General features: G+C 44.6%; 1 non-coding gene across 1 annotated transcript; it reads left to right on the forward strand.

The window, feature by feature from the left end:
* Positions 1-16439: 16439 nt before the first annotated feature.
* On the forward strand, positions 16440-16512 carry trnak-cuu. The gene has a single exon. It is a non-coding gene; the product is annotated as a tRNA-Lys (tRNA).
* Positions 16513-17530: the final 1018 nt, after the last annotated feature.

Consider the following 17530-nt stretch of genomic DNA (forward strand, 5'->3'; position numbering starts at 1 on the left):
GTCCCTTTAGTCTGAGATTGTGTCCTCTGTTTCTAGTTTTCCCTACTTGTGGAAACATCCTCTCTATGTCCACTCTATCTTGGCCTCTCAGTATCCTGTAAGTCTCAATATGATCCCCGCTCTTCCTTCTAAACTCCAGAGTACAGACCCAGAGTCCTCAAACTTGGAGGAGTGGATATCGGGATTTGTGAACTAACATGTAATATACAGATGTAATGACTTAATTCAACATACTGCACTTGATATAACCTTAGTTAAAATACATTTTTGTTCGCATCAGGTCTTACTGTACATAGATCTTTTTTTAATAATTCTGTGTATAACACTTTGAATAACTAAGGTCTACCAAAACTAAATGCGACGATAGAAAGGTCAATTTCTTGAATGGTTTCTTATGCTAAATCCACTTCAAAAGGTAAAACATATCTGCCTACAGAAGTTCTCAAAATCAAACTCATCAATGGCATCATTAGTTGTTTTATGTACCTTTCGTTGTGTTTCATATTCTTGAGCTTCAGATATATCCTACACTGAGTTATAAAAATATGTCTATCTCTCAACAACTTCTCCTTTAACTCATCTTACTTTCTCCAAATCAAAGGTGTAGCAATGGGTACCTGCATGGGTCCGAGCTACGCTTGTCTTTTTATGGGGTATGTGGAACATTCCTTGTTCCAGGCCTATCCGGGCCCCCTGCCACAACTCCTTTACCGATACATTGATGACTATTTTGGTGCCGCGTCATGCTCTCGCCCGGAATTGGAAAAATTCATCAACTTTGCTTCCAGTTCCACCCCTCCATCACTTTCACCTGGACAATCTCAGATACTCCCCTTCCTTTCCTTGATCTTTCTGTCTCCATTTCCGGCAATAGACCGTCCACTAATATCACTACAAGCCCACTCGACTCCCACAGCTATTGGACTACAGCTCTTCACACCCTCCACCCTGTTAAGGGACTCCATCCCTTTATCTCAACTCCTTCGCCTCCGTCACATTTGTTCCAACGATGCCACTTTCCAAAATGGTGCTTTGGAAATGTGTTCCTTCTTCCTCGACTGTGATTTCCCACTACAGTTGTGGACAGGGCCCTCAACGGGTGCTGTCCATCTCCTGCGCCACAACCCTCGCCCCCTCCACTCCTCTCCCCCTCCCTCCCAGAACAAGGATAGAGTCCCCCTCATTCTCACATTTCATCCCACCGAGCCTCCCGTATGCAAAGCATAATCCGCCGCCATTTTCGCCAACTCAAGCGTGATGTCACCACCAAACACATCTTCTCTTCAATCCCTCTGTCAACATTCCGCAGAGACCGTTCCCTCCGAGATAATCTAGCTCCACTCCTCCACCATAACCAGTACCTCTCCCCATCACCCATGGCACCTTCCCATGCAATCGCAGAAGGTGTAACACCTGCCCCTTTACCTCTTCCATGCTTAACATTCTAGGCCCAAAACACTCATTCCAGGTTAAGCAGCGTTTCACTTGCACCTCTTTCAATTTGGTCTATTGCAGGGGTGGGCAACTACGGCCCGCATGCGTTTTTAAAAAAAAATAAGTTTAATTGGGTTACCGGTTGGGTTACCGGTATAGGGTGGATACATGACTTGGTAGGGTGATCATTGCTCGCACAACACGAGGGCCAAAGGGCATGTTCTGTGCTGTTACTGTTCTATTTTCTACATGAGGGCCCCAGAATCATAACCGGGTGAAGCGCCATTTTTGAAAAGTAGAGAAAAAGAGGGCTAAAGGCAGGATGCCGCCGGGGGAAGCGCTCTGAGGTATATGCCGCACGCTAATTGGTTACAACCGGGGACTATTAATTAATATACTATGCGGCCCTTTAAATTGTGAATTTCTGAATGTGGCCCTTGCACGGAAAAGTTTGCCCACCCCTGTCTATTGCATTCGCGCTCCCAATGTGGTCCCTCTATATCGGGAAGAGACCCAATGCAGACTGGGTGATCGCTTTTGCTGAGCATCTTCGGTCTGTGCGCATTCAGGATCCTGACCTTCCTGTTGCTTCCCATTTTAACAAAAGCTCCCATGCCCACATGTCTGGTCTTGGCCTGCTGCAATGTTCCAGTGAAGTGCAACACAAACTGGAGGAACAACATCTCATCTTCCGGCTAGGCACGCTACAGCCTTCCAGCCTGAACATTGAATTCAACAACTTCAGATGATCAGCCCCACCTCGACCCATTTGTTTTCATTTCATTTTAACTTTTTTTACCATTTCTTCTTTCCTGTACCTTTCTCCTCTTTGCTTCCCCCTTCCCCTCCCCCACACCTTCTCTGATGTTAGTTTCCCTGCTGTTTGACCTTTCACATCTTTTGTCCTCTCTGGGGACTGCCATTAGCACTCTTTCACCTTGGTATCTGTGGCCATTAGCACCCGGTTTCCCTGGGTTTCTGTGGCTATGACTCATCTTTCATTCTCACCCAACAGTATAAATATTTCCCACTCTGTCTGTTAGAACATAGAACAGTACAGCACAGAACAGGCCCTTCGGCCCTCGATGTTGTGCCGAGCAATGATCACCCTACTCCAAACCCACGTGTTAGCTTTGACAAAGAGTCATCGGCCTCGAAACGTTAGCACTTTCTCTCCCTACAGATGCTGCCAGACTTGCTGAGATTTTCCCTCTCGTTTCAGATTCCAGCATCCGCAGTAATTTGCTTTTATAATAATATGTTCTTGTCTCAAATCCAGAAGTGAATTGGCATTCCAATTCTAACTCATGCATTGTCCACCTATTGGTGTTAGTTGTATTTTGGTGATCCCACACGATAACTAATTCCTTTTGCAAGAATATGTGCAACAAAAAAGTGTTGTTTTCAAGCCCATAATGCAATATGAATTAATGTATGTTAAATGCAAAACGGTTATAGTATGCAAATGCTCAATTTTATGAGGCAGCAGCATTATTTAAAAGATCAATTTATTAATGGTAGACTATTGACGCCAGTTAGAAAAACCTATATGGCACTGTGACCTGGGATGTACTTCTGAGGCTGAGTAAGGCTCTGGTTGGACCCCATGTGGAGTATTGTGAGCAGTTTTGGGCCCCATATCTAAGGAAGGATGTGCTGGCCTTGGAAAGGGTCCAGAGGAGGTTCACAACAATGATCCCTGGAATGAAGAACTTGTCGTATGAGGAACGTTTGAGGACTCTTGGTCTGTACTCGTTGGAGTTCAGAAGGATGAGAGGGGATCTTATTGAAGCGAACAAGATACTGCGAGGCCTGGATAGAGTGGACGTGGAGAAGATGTTTCCACTTGTAGGAAAAACTAGAACTAGAGGACACCATCTCAGATTAAAGGGACGATCCTTTAAAACAGAGATGAGAAGGATTTTTTTCAGCCAGAGGGTGGTGAATCTGTGGAACTCTTTGCCGCAGAAGGCTGTGGAGGCCAAATCACTGAGTGTCTTTAAGACAGAGATAGATAGGTTCTTGATTAATAAGGGGATCAGGGGTTATGGGGAGAAGGGGGATGAGAAAATATCAGCCATGACTGAATGGCAGAGCAGACGCGATGGGCCAAGTGGCCTAATTCTGCTCCTATGTCTTATGGTGAACATGCAAGGATTCAAAAATTAACATAATACCTAAAGTCCACTCAGAATTAGATGCTGAACTGAAATCATAATATTAACGATGATCAAAATCTTGGTTTAAGTGCCAGGCAATGACCATCTCCAACTAGAGAGAACCTAACCATCTCCACTCAATAATGGCCAAGTCAACTCAATTTCTCCTCTTGGGACAATCCCCTCACTCCTGTAACCAGTCCAGTGAACCGATCCTCAACAACCCCTCAGTAAGTATGTCCATCCCTGGGTAAGGAGACAGAACCTGTGGACAGTACTCCAGCGGAGGCCTCAGGACTGCCCTGTTTAGCTGTAGTGGAATCTTTTACTCCAATGGCTTTGTAACAAAGCTAACACACTGGGTCTGAGCGTGTTGCAGTCTATGAGATCTTGCTGTGCACAAATTAGCTGCTGTATTTCCTATATTACAACATTGACTGCACTTCAAAGGAATTAAATTGGCTGTAAAATGCCAGGGACATCCTGAGTTCAGGAAAGGTTCCACAAAATACAAGTCTTTCTTTGACAAAGGAGAAATGGCTCAAAGTGGAACAGTCGAGAACAGCATTTCAATTAGTCTCCTTTTATCTTTTATCTTGGGAGGAAACAAATACTCGACACAGTGTGGGTTTGACACCAAACTGATTTATTTCACATTTAATATTAATATCTAGAATATTAAACTCCAGCCCCATTATAGGGGTCCACATCAACAGAAATCAGCTCCAAGAGCTGGACTTTCAATGTGGTGTCGGGGAACCTGATACTGGATGGGTTCCAGGTTTGAACCCTGCAACTGAACTGCAACATTCTCGTGACACCAGGTTAAATGTAAATTGTAAATGATTGAGCAAGAGCTGAGTTCACCTCCAACCCCAAATGCAGGCAGCAGCCATTTTGGGGACTGCTGTTTTGGCGAGGGAAGCAGGCAGCTCCTGAAAGGACCAGGTGAATACAGAGCAGACTATGTGCTAGTTTATCCCTCAATTTTAAAGAAAATTACATGAAAACAAACCATGTTTTGACCCACAGTGACTCTGACAGCTGTGCAATAACATGCCCGTACCAGCCTCCCCGAACAGGCGCCGGAATGTGGCGACTAGGGGCTTTTCACAGTAACTTCATTGAAGCCTACTCGTGACAATAAGCGATTTTCATTTTCGTTTCATTTCAACATGCACCACACTGTCTAACTTCATGCAAAAAACAGATTAACAATCACATTTTGTTCCAGGCTTCATATTTCATTTTCATAACAAGTTCATCGATGAGCTTAAATTGCTATTTATTGGAGTGAGCAGGTTTCTCATTTCCTCCCCTCTACCAGCCTTTTGAAAATTACAAACGGTCTCAGAGGCTGCAGATCCAGTGTCACAGACCAGGAAAGTAATTTTCACATCACACCAGCACCCGTTCCCACCCCCACTGGTAATTAAAAATCAACCCAACTATCAGAATGAACATGGTTCAGTTCTGGACGACATAAACAGCAGCAGAATCCCAGCCCTGTAATCATAAGTTTAAAAAAAATAAATTTAGAGTACCCAATTATTTTTTCCAATTAAGGGGCAATTTAGCATGGCCAATTCACCTAACCTGCACATCTTTGGGTTGTGGGGGCGAAACCCACGCAGACACAGGGAGAATGTGCAAACTCCAGACGGACAGTGACCCAGGACCAGGATTCGAACCCGGGTCCTCAGCGCCGTAGGCTGCAATGCTAACCACTGTGCCACCGTGCTGCCCCCTGTAATCATAAGTGAAACTGCTGGTGTCTCTGCAGGTTGGATGAAAAAGTGAATGTCTTCCCACGCTCAGAGCAGATGAAAGGGGGGGGGAGGGGGGGAGGGAGGGGGGGTTGTTGGGTAACGGGTATAGGGTGGATACGTGGGTTTGACTGGGGTGGTCATTGCTCGGCACAACATCGAGGGCCGAAGGGCCTGTTCTGTGCTGTACTGTTCTATGTTCTAACCTCCAAACACCCTTTCGCTCTTCGATCCTTGTGAAATGTGCAACCAGATATTCGCAAGAAGGTTCAGAGAGAATCAGTCCATTGGAGAAGAAGCTGAGAGACTGGCCAATCCAGCAGAAAGAAACCCTCTGACCATCCCCACTGACCTACAGAATGAACAAAATTCAGTCCTGGATGTAATTGAGAACAGAAACAATAACAGCAGAATCCAATCCCTGTAATCAGTTGTGAACTTGTTGGTGTCTCAAAGTGCGAGAAATTACAAAATCCCTTCGCACATTGCGAGCAGGTGAATGGCCTCTCTCCAGTATGAACTCGCTGGTGTGACTGCAGACGGCATAACCAAGTGAATTGTGCAAATAGACGTAAATGGGTGTGAGATAATCGGGATTATGGAGAGATGGCTGCAGGATGACCAGGGATGGGAACTGAATATATTCAGTATTTAGGAAGGACAGGCAATAAGGAAAAGGCAGTGGAGTGGCAGTGCTGGTTAAAGAGGAAATTAATGCAATACTGAGGAAGGATATTAGCTCCAACAATGTGGAATCTGTATGGGTAGAACTGAGAAACACCAAGGGGCAAAAAAATTAGTGAGCATCATATCTAGACCCCCAAACCGCAGTGATGATGTTGGAAATGGCATAAAACAGGAAATTAGGCTGATTGTAAAAGTTTCTATCGGTATGTGAAGAGAAAAAGATTGTGGAAGACAAATGTAGGTTCCTTACAGTCAGAAACAGGGGAATGTATAATTGGGGACAAAGAAATGGGCGAGCAAATAAATACATACTTTGGTCCTGTCTTCATAAATCAGATACCAGAAATGTTGGGGAAGGCAGGATTTAGTGAGAGGGAGGAACTGAAGGAGATCAATATTAGGAGAGAAATGGTGTTGGGGAAATTGATGGGACTGAAGGCTGGTAAATCCCCAGGGCCTGATAATCTGCAACCAAAGTACTTCAGGCTCTAGAAATAGTGGATATATTGGTGGTCATCTTCCAGGATTCTATAGACTCTGGAACAGTTCCTGCAGATTGGAGGGTGGCTTATATAATTCCACTCTTTAAAATGAGAGAGAGAGAAAACTGGGAATTATAGGGCAGTATGCCTGACATCGACAGTGGGGAAAATTCTAGAATCCATTATCAAAGGTTTTAAAGCAAAGTACTGAGAAACCAGTGGCAGGATCGGACAGAGTCAGCATGGATTTATGAAGGAGAAATCATGCTTGACTAAATCGACTGGAATTCTTCGAGGGTGTAACTGGTAGAGTTAACGAGGGGGAGCCAGTGGATGTGGTATATTTGGATTTTCAGGTAGCTTTTGACAAAATCACCCAAAAGAGATTAGTGTGTAAAATTAAAGCACATGGGATTAGGGCAGTGTATTGAGATAGATAGAAAACTGGTTGGCAGACAGGAAACAAAGAGGAATTCATGTTTTTTTCCAAACTGGCAGGCAGTGCCTAGTGGGGTACCGCAGAGATCGGTGCTGGGGCCCCAGATATTCAGTAGATTAGATTTTTTAAAAATTTGAAGTACCCAATTTTTTTTCCAATTAAGGAGCAATTTAGCGTGGCCAATTCACCTACACTGCAAATCTTAGTAATAATAACAATAATAATCTTTATTGCCACAAGTAGGCTTGCATTAACACTGCAGTGAAGTCACTGTGAAAAGAGTTGGATGATAAGCCGTGATCATAATGAATTGCAGAGCAGGCTGAAGTTAAAAACTCACCACTATTCTTAGAACTCCCCCTATACCAAAAAGTGTTGATATTCTAAATGGTGAACAGGGATTCTCACTCCCTGACTCCGATGCAGACTTAGGTGGGTGCTATTCAGGTCAAACTATATTTTCAAGTTATCCCCCGGTATAACCCATACCTTCACAGAAGAATTTTACCTACTTACCACTTTAGTAGCATCGGTATCCTGGGTCCTGCGTTGCTAAGTAAAGTAGGCTTTGTAATAACCACTGTGTCAGGTTAAAACTTTTAAGTTATTTTATTCTTATATTTCTTCTTTTAAAAAGATGCAATCACTGCCTTTACAGAAAAGTAAAAAGATTTTGCTTCTGGATTCTCCTGGTTGGGTGAAGGGACCTTCAGGCCCACCTTGACAATCACTCTTCTTTAGCTTTTGGTCTTCCTCAGATGTATTAGCTGTTTTGCTTGGTTACGATGCTCCATCTTTCCCATGTACTGAGCTATGAGAGCTGGTTCTGAGCTGACTCTACCTCCTCTCTAAATTCTGGTCTTCATTAGATATATTAGCTGTTTTAGCTCGGCTGCTTTGCTCTGTCCCTTTCCCATGACCGAGCTATGAGAGCTGACTCTGAGCTGACTCTTGTTTCTTCTCTGCTCCTTTCTCAGCGTTTATATATCTTTCTAACAGTTAAAGTTTTTATTACTTTATTGTAAAGTAACTTTTATTTCACTTGGATTGTAAAAGGTACCTATAATCTAAATGTTTCTAACACGACTAAGTATTCATTTTGAGCATGACCTCATCTCATAGATCTTTAATTACATTGTTTCCTTTGTGATGTTCAAAAATGCTTTGATTTCAACGTGGTGTGACTTCTGATGCTGCCATTTCTATAGTTTTATCAAACTGTGTCCCCAGCTCATAATTTTGACTTTGATTTGGGTCTAATTTATGTTTTCGTAGACACGTTGTCTCCAGCTTTCCATATTCACCTGTCAGCAAAATTTCACACCTAGAATTGTCACCTAATTCAACTGAACCTCATCCATTCTTTTCCAGCTGCTTAACTTCAATGAAGGTGTGAAATATTGCTTTTAGCTTTATACTAAAGATTCAATTGGTGGGGAGTTTAAAAGATTTGCCTCACATTTAAACACTTGTCACCTAATTCAGCTGAACCTCATCCATTCTTTTCCATCTGCTTACCCAACTTCAAAAGGAGGTGCAAAACATTGCTTTTAGCTGTACACTAAAATTCACTGATTGTGTCTTGAAAGACCTGCTTATTTTGTTTGCTAAGCCTGCTTGACCAAAGCTATCTGCGTTTTACAATCCTCTCCTGGCAGCTGCTGTTAACCCTTCGTGGGATTTTTCCCTACCTTCTCTTATGTTTCTTAAATCAGGTATTACCAGACTTCCATGTTTCAAATGACATATCTTTCCATATTTTCAATTACAAGGCGCAAAGGGCCAAATGGCCTCTTCCTGCTCCTATTTTCTATGTTTCTATGTAATCCCTTCCCACACTAAGAGCAGGTGAATGGCCTCTCCTCAGTGTGAATTTGCTGATGTCTCTGCAGACTGGATAACTGTGTGAATCCCTTCCCACATTGAGAGCAGGTGAATGGCCTCTCCCCAGTGTGAACTCGCCGATGTTTCTGCAGGCTGGATAACTGTGTGAATCCCTTCCCACAGATGGAGCAGGTGAACGGCCTCTCCCCAGTGTGAACTCGCTGATGTTTCTGCAAATTGGATGAATGTGCGAATCCCTTCCCACAGAGGGAGCAGGTGAATGGCCTTTCCCCAGTGTGAATTCTCTGATGTTCCCGCAGGTTGGATGAATCACTGAATTCCTTCCCACACAAAGAACAGGTGAACGGCCTTTCCCCAGTGTGAATTCGCTGGTGTCTCTGTAGGGCGGCTGAATCACTGAATCCCTTCCCACACTGAGAGCAGATGAATGGCCTCTCCTCAGTGTAAACTCGCTGGTGTGACTTGAGGGTGGATAACTGAGCGAATCCCTTCCCACACACAGAGCAGGTGAATGGCCTCTCCCCAGTGTGACTGCGTCGATGAGTCTCCAGCGGAGATGTGACTCTCAATACCTCCCCACAGTCCCCAAATTTCCACGGTTTCTCCATGTTTTGGGTCCCCTCGTGTCTCTCCAGACTGGACATGCCGTGGAAGCCTTGTCTACACACAGAACATGTGCACTGTCTCTCCTCACTGTGAATGGTGTGATGTTTTTTCAGGCTGTGTAATAGTTGAAACTCTTTCCACAGTCATTTCACTGGAACACTCTCACTCGGGTGTGCATTATGTGGGTCTCGGTGCTTTTCGTACTTAAAACCTTTTGAAGCCGACAGATCAGACAAATATTTCTCCTTCTCACCGATGATATTCAGAGCCCGATGATATTCAGGTCAGAAGGAATCGAGTGACTTTTGTCACATCGAAACATGATGTTTGAGATTTGTCTATAATTCCTCCTCTTCCAATATCCTTTAAAAACAATTTGCAAAAATCATCATTGTTAGTACACGATAGAAATTCAGAACAGACAATTCTAGTTTCTATGAAATATTATTTCCTCTATTGTTCTCCAAAAGCTGTAAATCTCCATCCCACACAATCTCCCTCCATTCTCACTCTGCTGTATCTAATATTCATCCTCCCAATTCTCCTGAAGATGCAGATTCATGTTGATTGACAGATCCCAGCTCAGATCCTGCTTCCTGACCACGACACAGAGATTATAATAGGAGTAAGAGTTGGCCTTTTGGCCGCTCTACCTCAGCACCATTTTCCCACTCGATCCCCATATTCCTCGATATCTTCAATATCTAGAGACCTGTCAATATTTGTCTTGAACGTACCTGATGACTGAGGCTCCACATTCCTCTGGGGTAGAGAATTCCAAAGCTTCACCACATCCTCGAGTGAAGAGATCCCTCCTCATCTCAGCTTTCTCTCTATTTTCAATATATTCAATGACCCCCAGATACAACCGGTCCCTGTGGAAGAGAAATCCAGAGATTAACAACCCTCTGAGGGAAGAGATGACTGGAAATCTATAACGGAGCTGCAATCTTACATTACAAGAAGAGAAATCATAATAAATATACTTTATTACAGAACCGTAAATAATATATCTAATCTGTACCATGTAACAACACCAGACATATCTCTGTCCATTGTTAATTTAATGTCCCCTGAAATGTCAAACATCTCCATGGGAACCCACCCCTTTAATTGTGAACATTAGGAAAGAGACCATCCTTTTTGCCAGACAAATAAATATGTCAAGCTGAGGGAGAGACCTGGACCACAAGGGAGAACAATAAATCAGAGGTCTCTCCGATGGCAAGGAAGGAAACCCTGGCAGGTGGGCGGGGAGGATTCACAAACACCCAATAAGGCCCATTGATTTTATTGTCAGTCTGCAGACAGGAGCTGGAGAACTGAACCCTGGCAGAGGAGAGGGAGGGAGAAAACTGGGAGTGGAGGAAAGAAATGGTGCAGAAGGGCAGCATGGTGGCACAGTAGTTAGCACTACTGCCTCATGGCGCCGAGGTCCCAGGTTCGATCCCAGCTCTGGGTCACTGTCCGTGTGCAGTTTGCACATTCTCCCCGTGTTTGCGTGGGTTTCTCCCCACAAGCCAAAGATGTGCAGGGTAGGTGGATTGGCCACGCTAAATTGCCCCTTAATTGGAAAAAATGAATTGGGTACTCTAAATTTTAAAAAAGAAACGGTGCAGATGGGTTTGGATTTCAGCCCAGAGAGGAGGGAGAGTGTGTTGGACGGGGATTTACAGCTTTGGGGGAACAAGAGAGGGAAAAATGTTCCAGAGAAACTGGAATTGCCTGTTCAGAATTTCTATCCTGGACTGACGGTGATGGCTTTTGTAAACTCCTTTTATAGGGGGTTAGAAGGGGAGGCTTTACAGATGGAAACTCAAATCAAACGTCACAACAAGATTTAATAGTGTCAATCAATTCATCAGGACCTGAATATCATTGGCCTGTGAATGTGGAAGAAGAAATGTTTGTCTGGTCTGTCCGTAGGGAAAGATTTTCCAAGATCAGTGTGACTGTCAGAAAACCGATGCACACACACATGACTCGAGTGAGAGTGTTCCAGTGAACTGACTGTGGAAAGAGCTTTAACCAGTTACACAGTCTGAAAAAACACCACTCCATTCAGAGCGGGGAGAGACCGTACACATGCTCTCTGTGGGGACAAGGTTGCCACGACAGCACAGTGGGTAGCATTGTTGATTCTCAGCACCAGGGACTCGGGTTCGATTCCCAGTTTGGGTCACTGTCTGTGTGGAGTCTGCACATTCTCCCCGTGTTCTGTGTGAGTTTCCTCAGGGTGTTCCTGTTTCCTCCCACAAGTCCCAAAAATCGTGCTTATTTGGTGATTTGAAATGAAAAAAAATGAAATGAAAATCGCTTATTGTCACGAGTAGGCTTCAATGAGTTACTGTGAAAAGCCCCTAGTCGCCACATTCCAGCATTCTGAATTCTCCCTCCGAGTACCCGAACAGGCTCCGGAGTGCAGTGACTGAGGGATTTTCTCAGTAACCATTGCAGTGTTCATGTTAGCCTATTTGTGACACTAATAAAGTTTATTATTCAATTGATCGTCAAACGTGGACAGGCACAAGGACACCAGCAGCATGCTGAAACCGTGGTAATAGGGGTTGGTTTAGCACAGGGCTAAATAGCTGGCTTTGAAGCAGACTAAGGCAGGCCAGCAGCACGGTTCAATTCCCGTACCAGCCTCCCCGAACAGGTGCCGGAATGTATCGACTAGGGGCTATTCACAGTAACTTCATTTGAAACCTCCTTGCGACAGTAAGCGATTTTCATTTCATTTTTCATGTGGGGACTGTTGGATGGGATTCAAGTCCCCATGTGAGATGGGAACTCATCACCGCAGTCACACCAGTGACAGACCATTCACCTGTTCTGAGTGTTGGAAGGGATTCACTCAGTTTTCCGAGTGAGGATTTACCAGGATGTGGGAGCCAAGCTGGTGAGGAAGTGAGTGGCCTTTAATAAGGTTCAGGCTGCTCTGTGTAAGAAAGGAGTTTGATTCGGGGTGGTATACCCGGCAAAGCTGCGGGTTACAAATGAGTCCAAAGACTTCCATTTGGAGACAGTGGAGGAGGTGAATACCTTTATTGTGAACATAAGAACATAAGAACTAGGAGCAGGAGTAGGCCATCTGGCCCCTCGAGCCTGCTCCACCATTCAATTAGATCATGGCTGATCTTTTGTGGACTCAGCTCCACTTTCCAGCCCGAACACCATAACCCTTAATCCCTTTATTCTTCAAAAAACTATCTATCTTTAGCTTAAAAACATGTAATGAAGGAGCCTCAACTGCTTTACTGGGCAAGGAATTCCATAGATTGACAACCCTTTGGGTGAAGAAGTTCCTCCTAAACTCAGTCCTAAATCTACTTCCCCTTATTTTGAGGCTATGTCCCCTAGTTCTGCTGTCACCCGCCAGTGGAAACAACCTGCCCGCATCTATCCTATCTATTCCCTTCATAATTTTAAATGTTTCTATAAGATCCCCCTTCATCCTTCTAAATTCCAACGAGTACAGTCCCAGTCTACTCAACCTCTCCTCATAATCCAACCCCTTCAGCTCTGGGATTAACCTAGTGAATCTCCTCTGCACACCCTCCAGCGCCAGTACGTCCTTTCTCAAGTAAGGAGACCAAAACTGAACACAATACTCCAGGTGTGGCCGCACTAACACCTTATACAATTGCAACATAACCTCCCTAGTCTTAAACTCCATCCCTCTAGCAATGAAGGACAAAATTCCATTTGCCTTCTTAATCACCTGTTGCACTTGTAAATCAACCTTCTGTGACTCATGCACTAGCACATGGACTGGGGTCCAGTGAAGCATGGACTGGGGTCCAGTTATCTGCATTGGACAAGATCTACATTCCCTGTGGGGTGGGATGGGTGTTGTGATATCCTCAATATAGTTTTTAACATTTTCTGATAGAATCTGTTTTTCTGTGTGGGGATGAAGCAAGATTTTCTTTACAAAGCACAACGCAGATCTATGAGGGGGGGAGGGGGGGGGGGGGGGGGTGATGGCTCCCGTTGGAAATTGAGTCTGGTGAGCGACTGCATTCTGAAATATGTTTTATCCTCGAAGTGGGCAATATCGTTGTTTTTATTTTCTTGTTGTCCTGAGAGAAGCTGCCCTGCCAGCAGTCAGCTGGTGAATGGGAGTGAGATTGGGGGGGGTGTAGCTGCAGCTGGTGAACCATTTTCGGCTGGTTCAACAAGCTCAGCGTCTGGGCCGGAGCCCCGGGGGGAGGGGGGGGGGTGCTTTTGGATTCAATTTGTGTGTCTCTCGGTGGGGAGTTGATGAAAAATGGGGGAGGGGGGGGTTAGTTTGCTGATGATGACTATAAAACTGTTTTTGTTTTACTCTGAAGATGTGTGCGTGTGGCGGCCATCTTGGGTGGACCCTTGGCCTGTACTTTTTGAAGATTTGCTGGATAGCCCCTCACGGTGGAAATGGCTGATTCCCTGATGGGGGCTGGTGCAGAGACCCTTGATTCAGCTGCTCACCTGGAACGCAAGGGAATTGGGTGGAACAGTGAAGGGGTCGAGTGTTTTCGCTCACTGAAAGAATCGAAATGCTGGTGTGGTGTTCTTGCAGGAGACTCACTCACGGGTTAGAGATCAGACCAGACTGCGGAGGGGTGAGCCAAGTGTTTCACTCGGGCTTTGACTAAGGGTTAGAGATCAGACCAGGACTGCGGAGGGGTGAGCCAAGTGTTTCACTCGGGCTTTGACGGAAGGGCTCGATGTGCTGCAATTCTAATCAATAAACAGATCCCTCTTTCAGTCACTAGGATCATTGCGGACACTAATGGGAGATACGTGGTGGTCAGTGGGTCATTGGCGGGTACAGTGGTGGTGCTGGTGAATGGCTAAGCCCCTAACTGAGACGATGTGGCATTTGTAAAAATATAGTTGGGATCTATCCCAGATCTGGATACACATCAATCAATGCTCGGCGGAGACTTCACTCGAGTACTGGATCTGGAAATGGACTGGTCCAAGCCCCTTCAACCGCTATAAATACACAATAACGGAGTGGAATTTGGACGGACCATCTGGCATGACCCAGGCACCGGAAACGACAACAACGAACCCGGAAAAAGATAAATCAATCTGTTCCCGTCAGTAGATTGTAAAAGAATTATGGGACACAGATTTCATATGGTGAGCAAGATCTACAGGGAGGATATGAGGAAGAAATTTTACAGAGGGAGTGATAATGATATGGAACTCAATGCTTACAAACAAAGGTCGATAATCTCCAGGTTTTCACTGTACCTCGGTACACGTGACAATAAACAAATCCAATCCAATCCAAGTCTTGGTAACTCGAATGGTCAGAATTTGATGTGAGGATTGGTTGTGAATTTCCTGTCTGTGAATCCCTTTCTAAGTCCCTGTGAAAGAAGTTTACAAAGGCATCACGGTCAGTCCCGAAATAAAATTCGGGAAAGATAAATATTTCTCCCGATTTGTATTTGCTGTGTATAAATCATCCCCTACTAATCCCCTGTAAAAGGAGTTTCCAAAATGAATCACAATCAGTCCAAGATAGAAATTTACAACATTCTCTCCTCCTGCTCCCTGGTCTATGATGCCCGCTCTTGCCCCCCTGTTGCACACTGACCCTCTTGTCATCAGCAGTCCCTCGATTTCAGGATGATGTCTACTCAGGATTGTGAGTAGACACAGATTTAAGATTGTGAGCAAGATCTGCAGGGGAGATCGGAGGTAGACATTTTATACAGCGAGTGATAATGATCTGAACTCAACGCTGACACACAAAGGTCGATAATCTCCAGGTCCTGATAACCCAAATGGTGCTGTCAGAATTTGATGTGAGGATTGGTTGTGAGTTTCCTGTCTGTGAATCCCTTTCTAAGCCCCTGTGAAAGAAGTTTACAAAGGCATCACTGTCAGTCCAGAAATGAAATTCAGGAAAGATAAACATTTCTTCTGGTTTGAGTTTGCTGTGTGTAAATCCTCCCCTACTAATCCCCTGTAAAAGGTGTTTCTAAAATTAATTCACAACATTCCTCCCTCCTGCTCCCGGGTCCAGGATGACCGCCCATGATGGGTGGTGTGAACTCAGGGTGAATTTCTATCCTGGGTCTTCATGTGGCTGAACAGAACCTCAGAGCTTTGGACACATGGGGCAGGATGTCCAATGAGACAGTGAAATCCGGAGAGCAGGATTCACTTCCTTTTCTTTCCATCTCTGCCACCGCTTTGAATCATCAATAAGACATTGGGACTCAAAGACTAATCCAGTTTGATGGACAAGTTGTCTCCATTCTGAACAATGGGGAACAAGCTCCTCCCACTCATTGAAACATCGCCCCGACAAAGATGAGAAACGCGCATGCGCTCTGATGCACATCCAATAAAGATGGCGGCAAGGGCACCCGAAAAGGAAATCTGCGCAGACGCAGGAAAACTCCACAACGACAATGACCCAAGGTCAGAATTAATCATAGAATCTACAGTGCAGAAGGAAACCATTCAGCCCATCGAGTCTGCACCGGCGTTACCTGATCTGGCCAACTCACTGAAATGTGGTTAATTCTGAATTGCCCAGCAAACCACTCAGTTTCAGGACAATTAGGAATGGGCAACCAAGCTGGTTTGCCCATGACACTCGCATCCCATAAAGAACAGAGAAAATAAAAGGGCTGTTTCCAGTACCAATTTCAAAGGAATCAGTACTGGGCCCTTCATTCCTGGTTTATATCATTGATTTGAAAGTAAATGTAGGAACATGAGGAAGAAGTTTACCTTTGACACAAAAATGATTGAACACTTGTGGAATGAGGAAGAAAGCTAGAGGGAAAACAAGGCAAAGGATGACATGATAAATGGCAGGACAGGACGAGTTAGGCCAGAGCTAGATTCCTGTGCACAGAAGATTGCACCAGAGAGAGTACAGAGTGGATTTAACAACATCAGCCAGAAATTGCCAATGTTTGCTCTGAGGAAAGTTTGGATAAACTGGGGCTGTTTTCTTTGGAACAGAAAAGACTGAAGGGAGACCAAAATTAAAGTATGAAAAGCAGCCTGGCTAGCTCAGTCGGTAGAGCATGGGACTCTTAATCCCAGGGCTGTGGGTTCAAGACCCACGTTGGGCGCTTCAGCTTCTTTAATCTGAGAACATTGAGCTGAACTGTTTACAGTAGCACAGTGGTTAGCACTGTTGCTTAACCCCGCCAGGGTGCCGGGGTTCAATTCCCACTTGGGACACTGTCTGCGCAGAGTCTGCACGGTCTCCCAGCGTCTGTATGGGTTTCCTCCCACAAGTCCCGAAAGAGATGCTTGTTCGGTGAATTGGACATTCTGAATTCTCCCTCTGTGTACCCGAATAAGTGCCGGAGTGTGGTGACCAGGGGATTTTCACAGGGGACTTCATGCAGTGTTAATGTAAGCCTACTTGTGACAATAATAAAGATTATTCTAAATATTTAAAATATATAAATTTCATGATGGCACAGTGGTTGGGGACCCGGGTTTGATCCTGGCCCTTGGTCACAGTCTCTGAGGAGTTTGAACATTCTCCCATTGTCTGTGTGGGTTTCACCCCCACAAACCAAATATGTGCAGGCTAGGTGGCTTGGCAAAATTAAATTGCTCCTTAATTGGAAAAAAATATAAATTTATATTTATAAATATTCTGATGGATCTAAATAGATTGGATAGGAAGGTCCTATTCTCTTTGGTTGAGGGATACATATAAAAGGGGGCAGATATTTAGGGAAGGACCAGGAGGTTTAGAGGGTGGTGAGGATCTGTGACATGCTGCCTGAAATGATGGCCTAAACCCTCATAACATTTAAAAGGTATTTAGATAGACAGTTGAATTGATGTAATTTAGAATGCTACAGACTACAATCTGGAATTTTATTTTATTTTTTATAAATTTAAAGTACCCAATTTTTTTTCCAATTAAGGGTCAATTTAGTATGGCCAATCCACCTACCCTGCACATCTTTGGGTGGTGGGGGCAAAACCCATGCAAACATGGGTAGAATGTGCAAACTCCATATGGACAGTGACCCAGAGCCAGGATCAAACCTGCGACTTTGGCACCGTGAGGCAGCAGCGCTAACCCACTGCACCACCGTGCTGCCCTCACAATCTGGAAATTGAGAT

The sequence above is a fragment of the Scyliorhinus canicula genome, unplaced genomic scaffold, assembly GCF_902713615.1.
Source record: "Scyliorhinus canicula unplaced genomic scaffold, sScyCan1.1, whole genome shotgun sequence".
Lineage (NCBI taxonomy): Eukaryota > Metazoa > Chordata > Chondrichthyes > Carcharhiniformes > Scyliorhinidae > Scyliorhinus > Scyliorhinus canicula.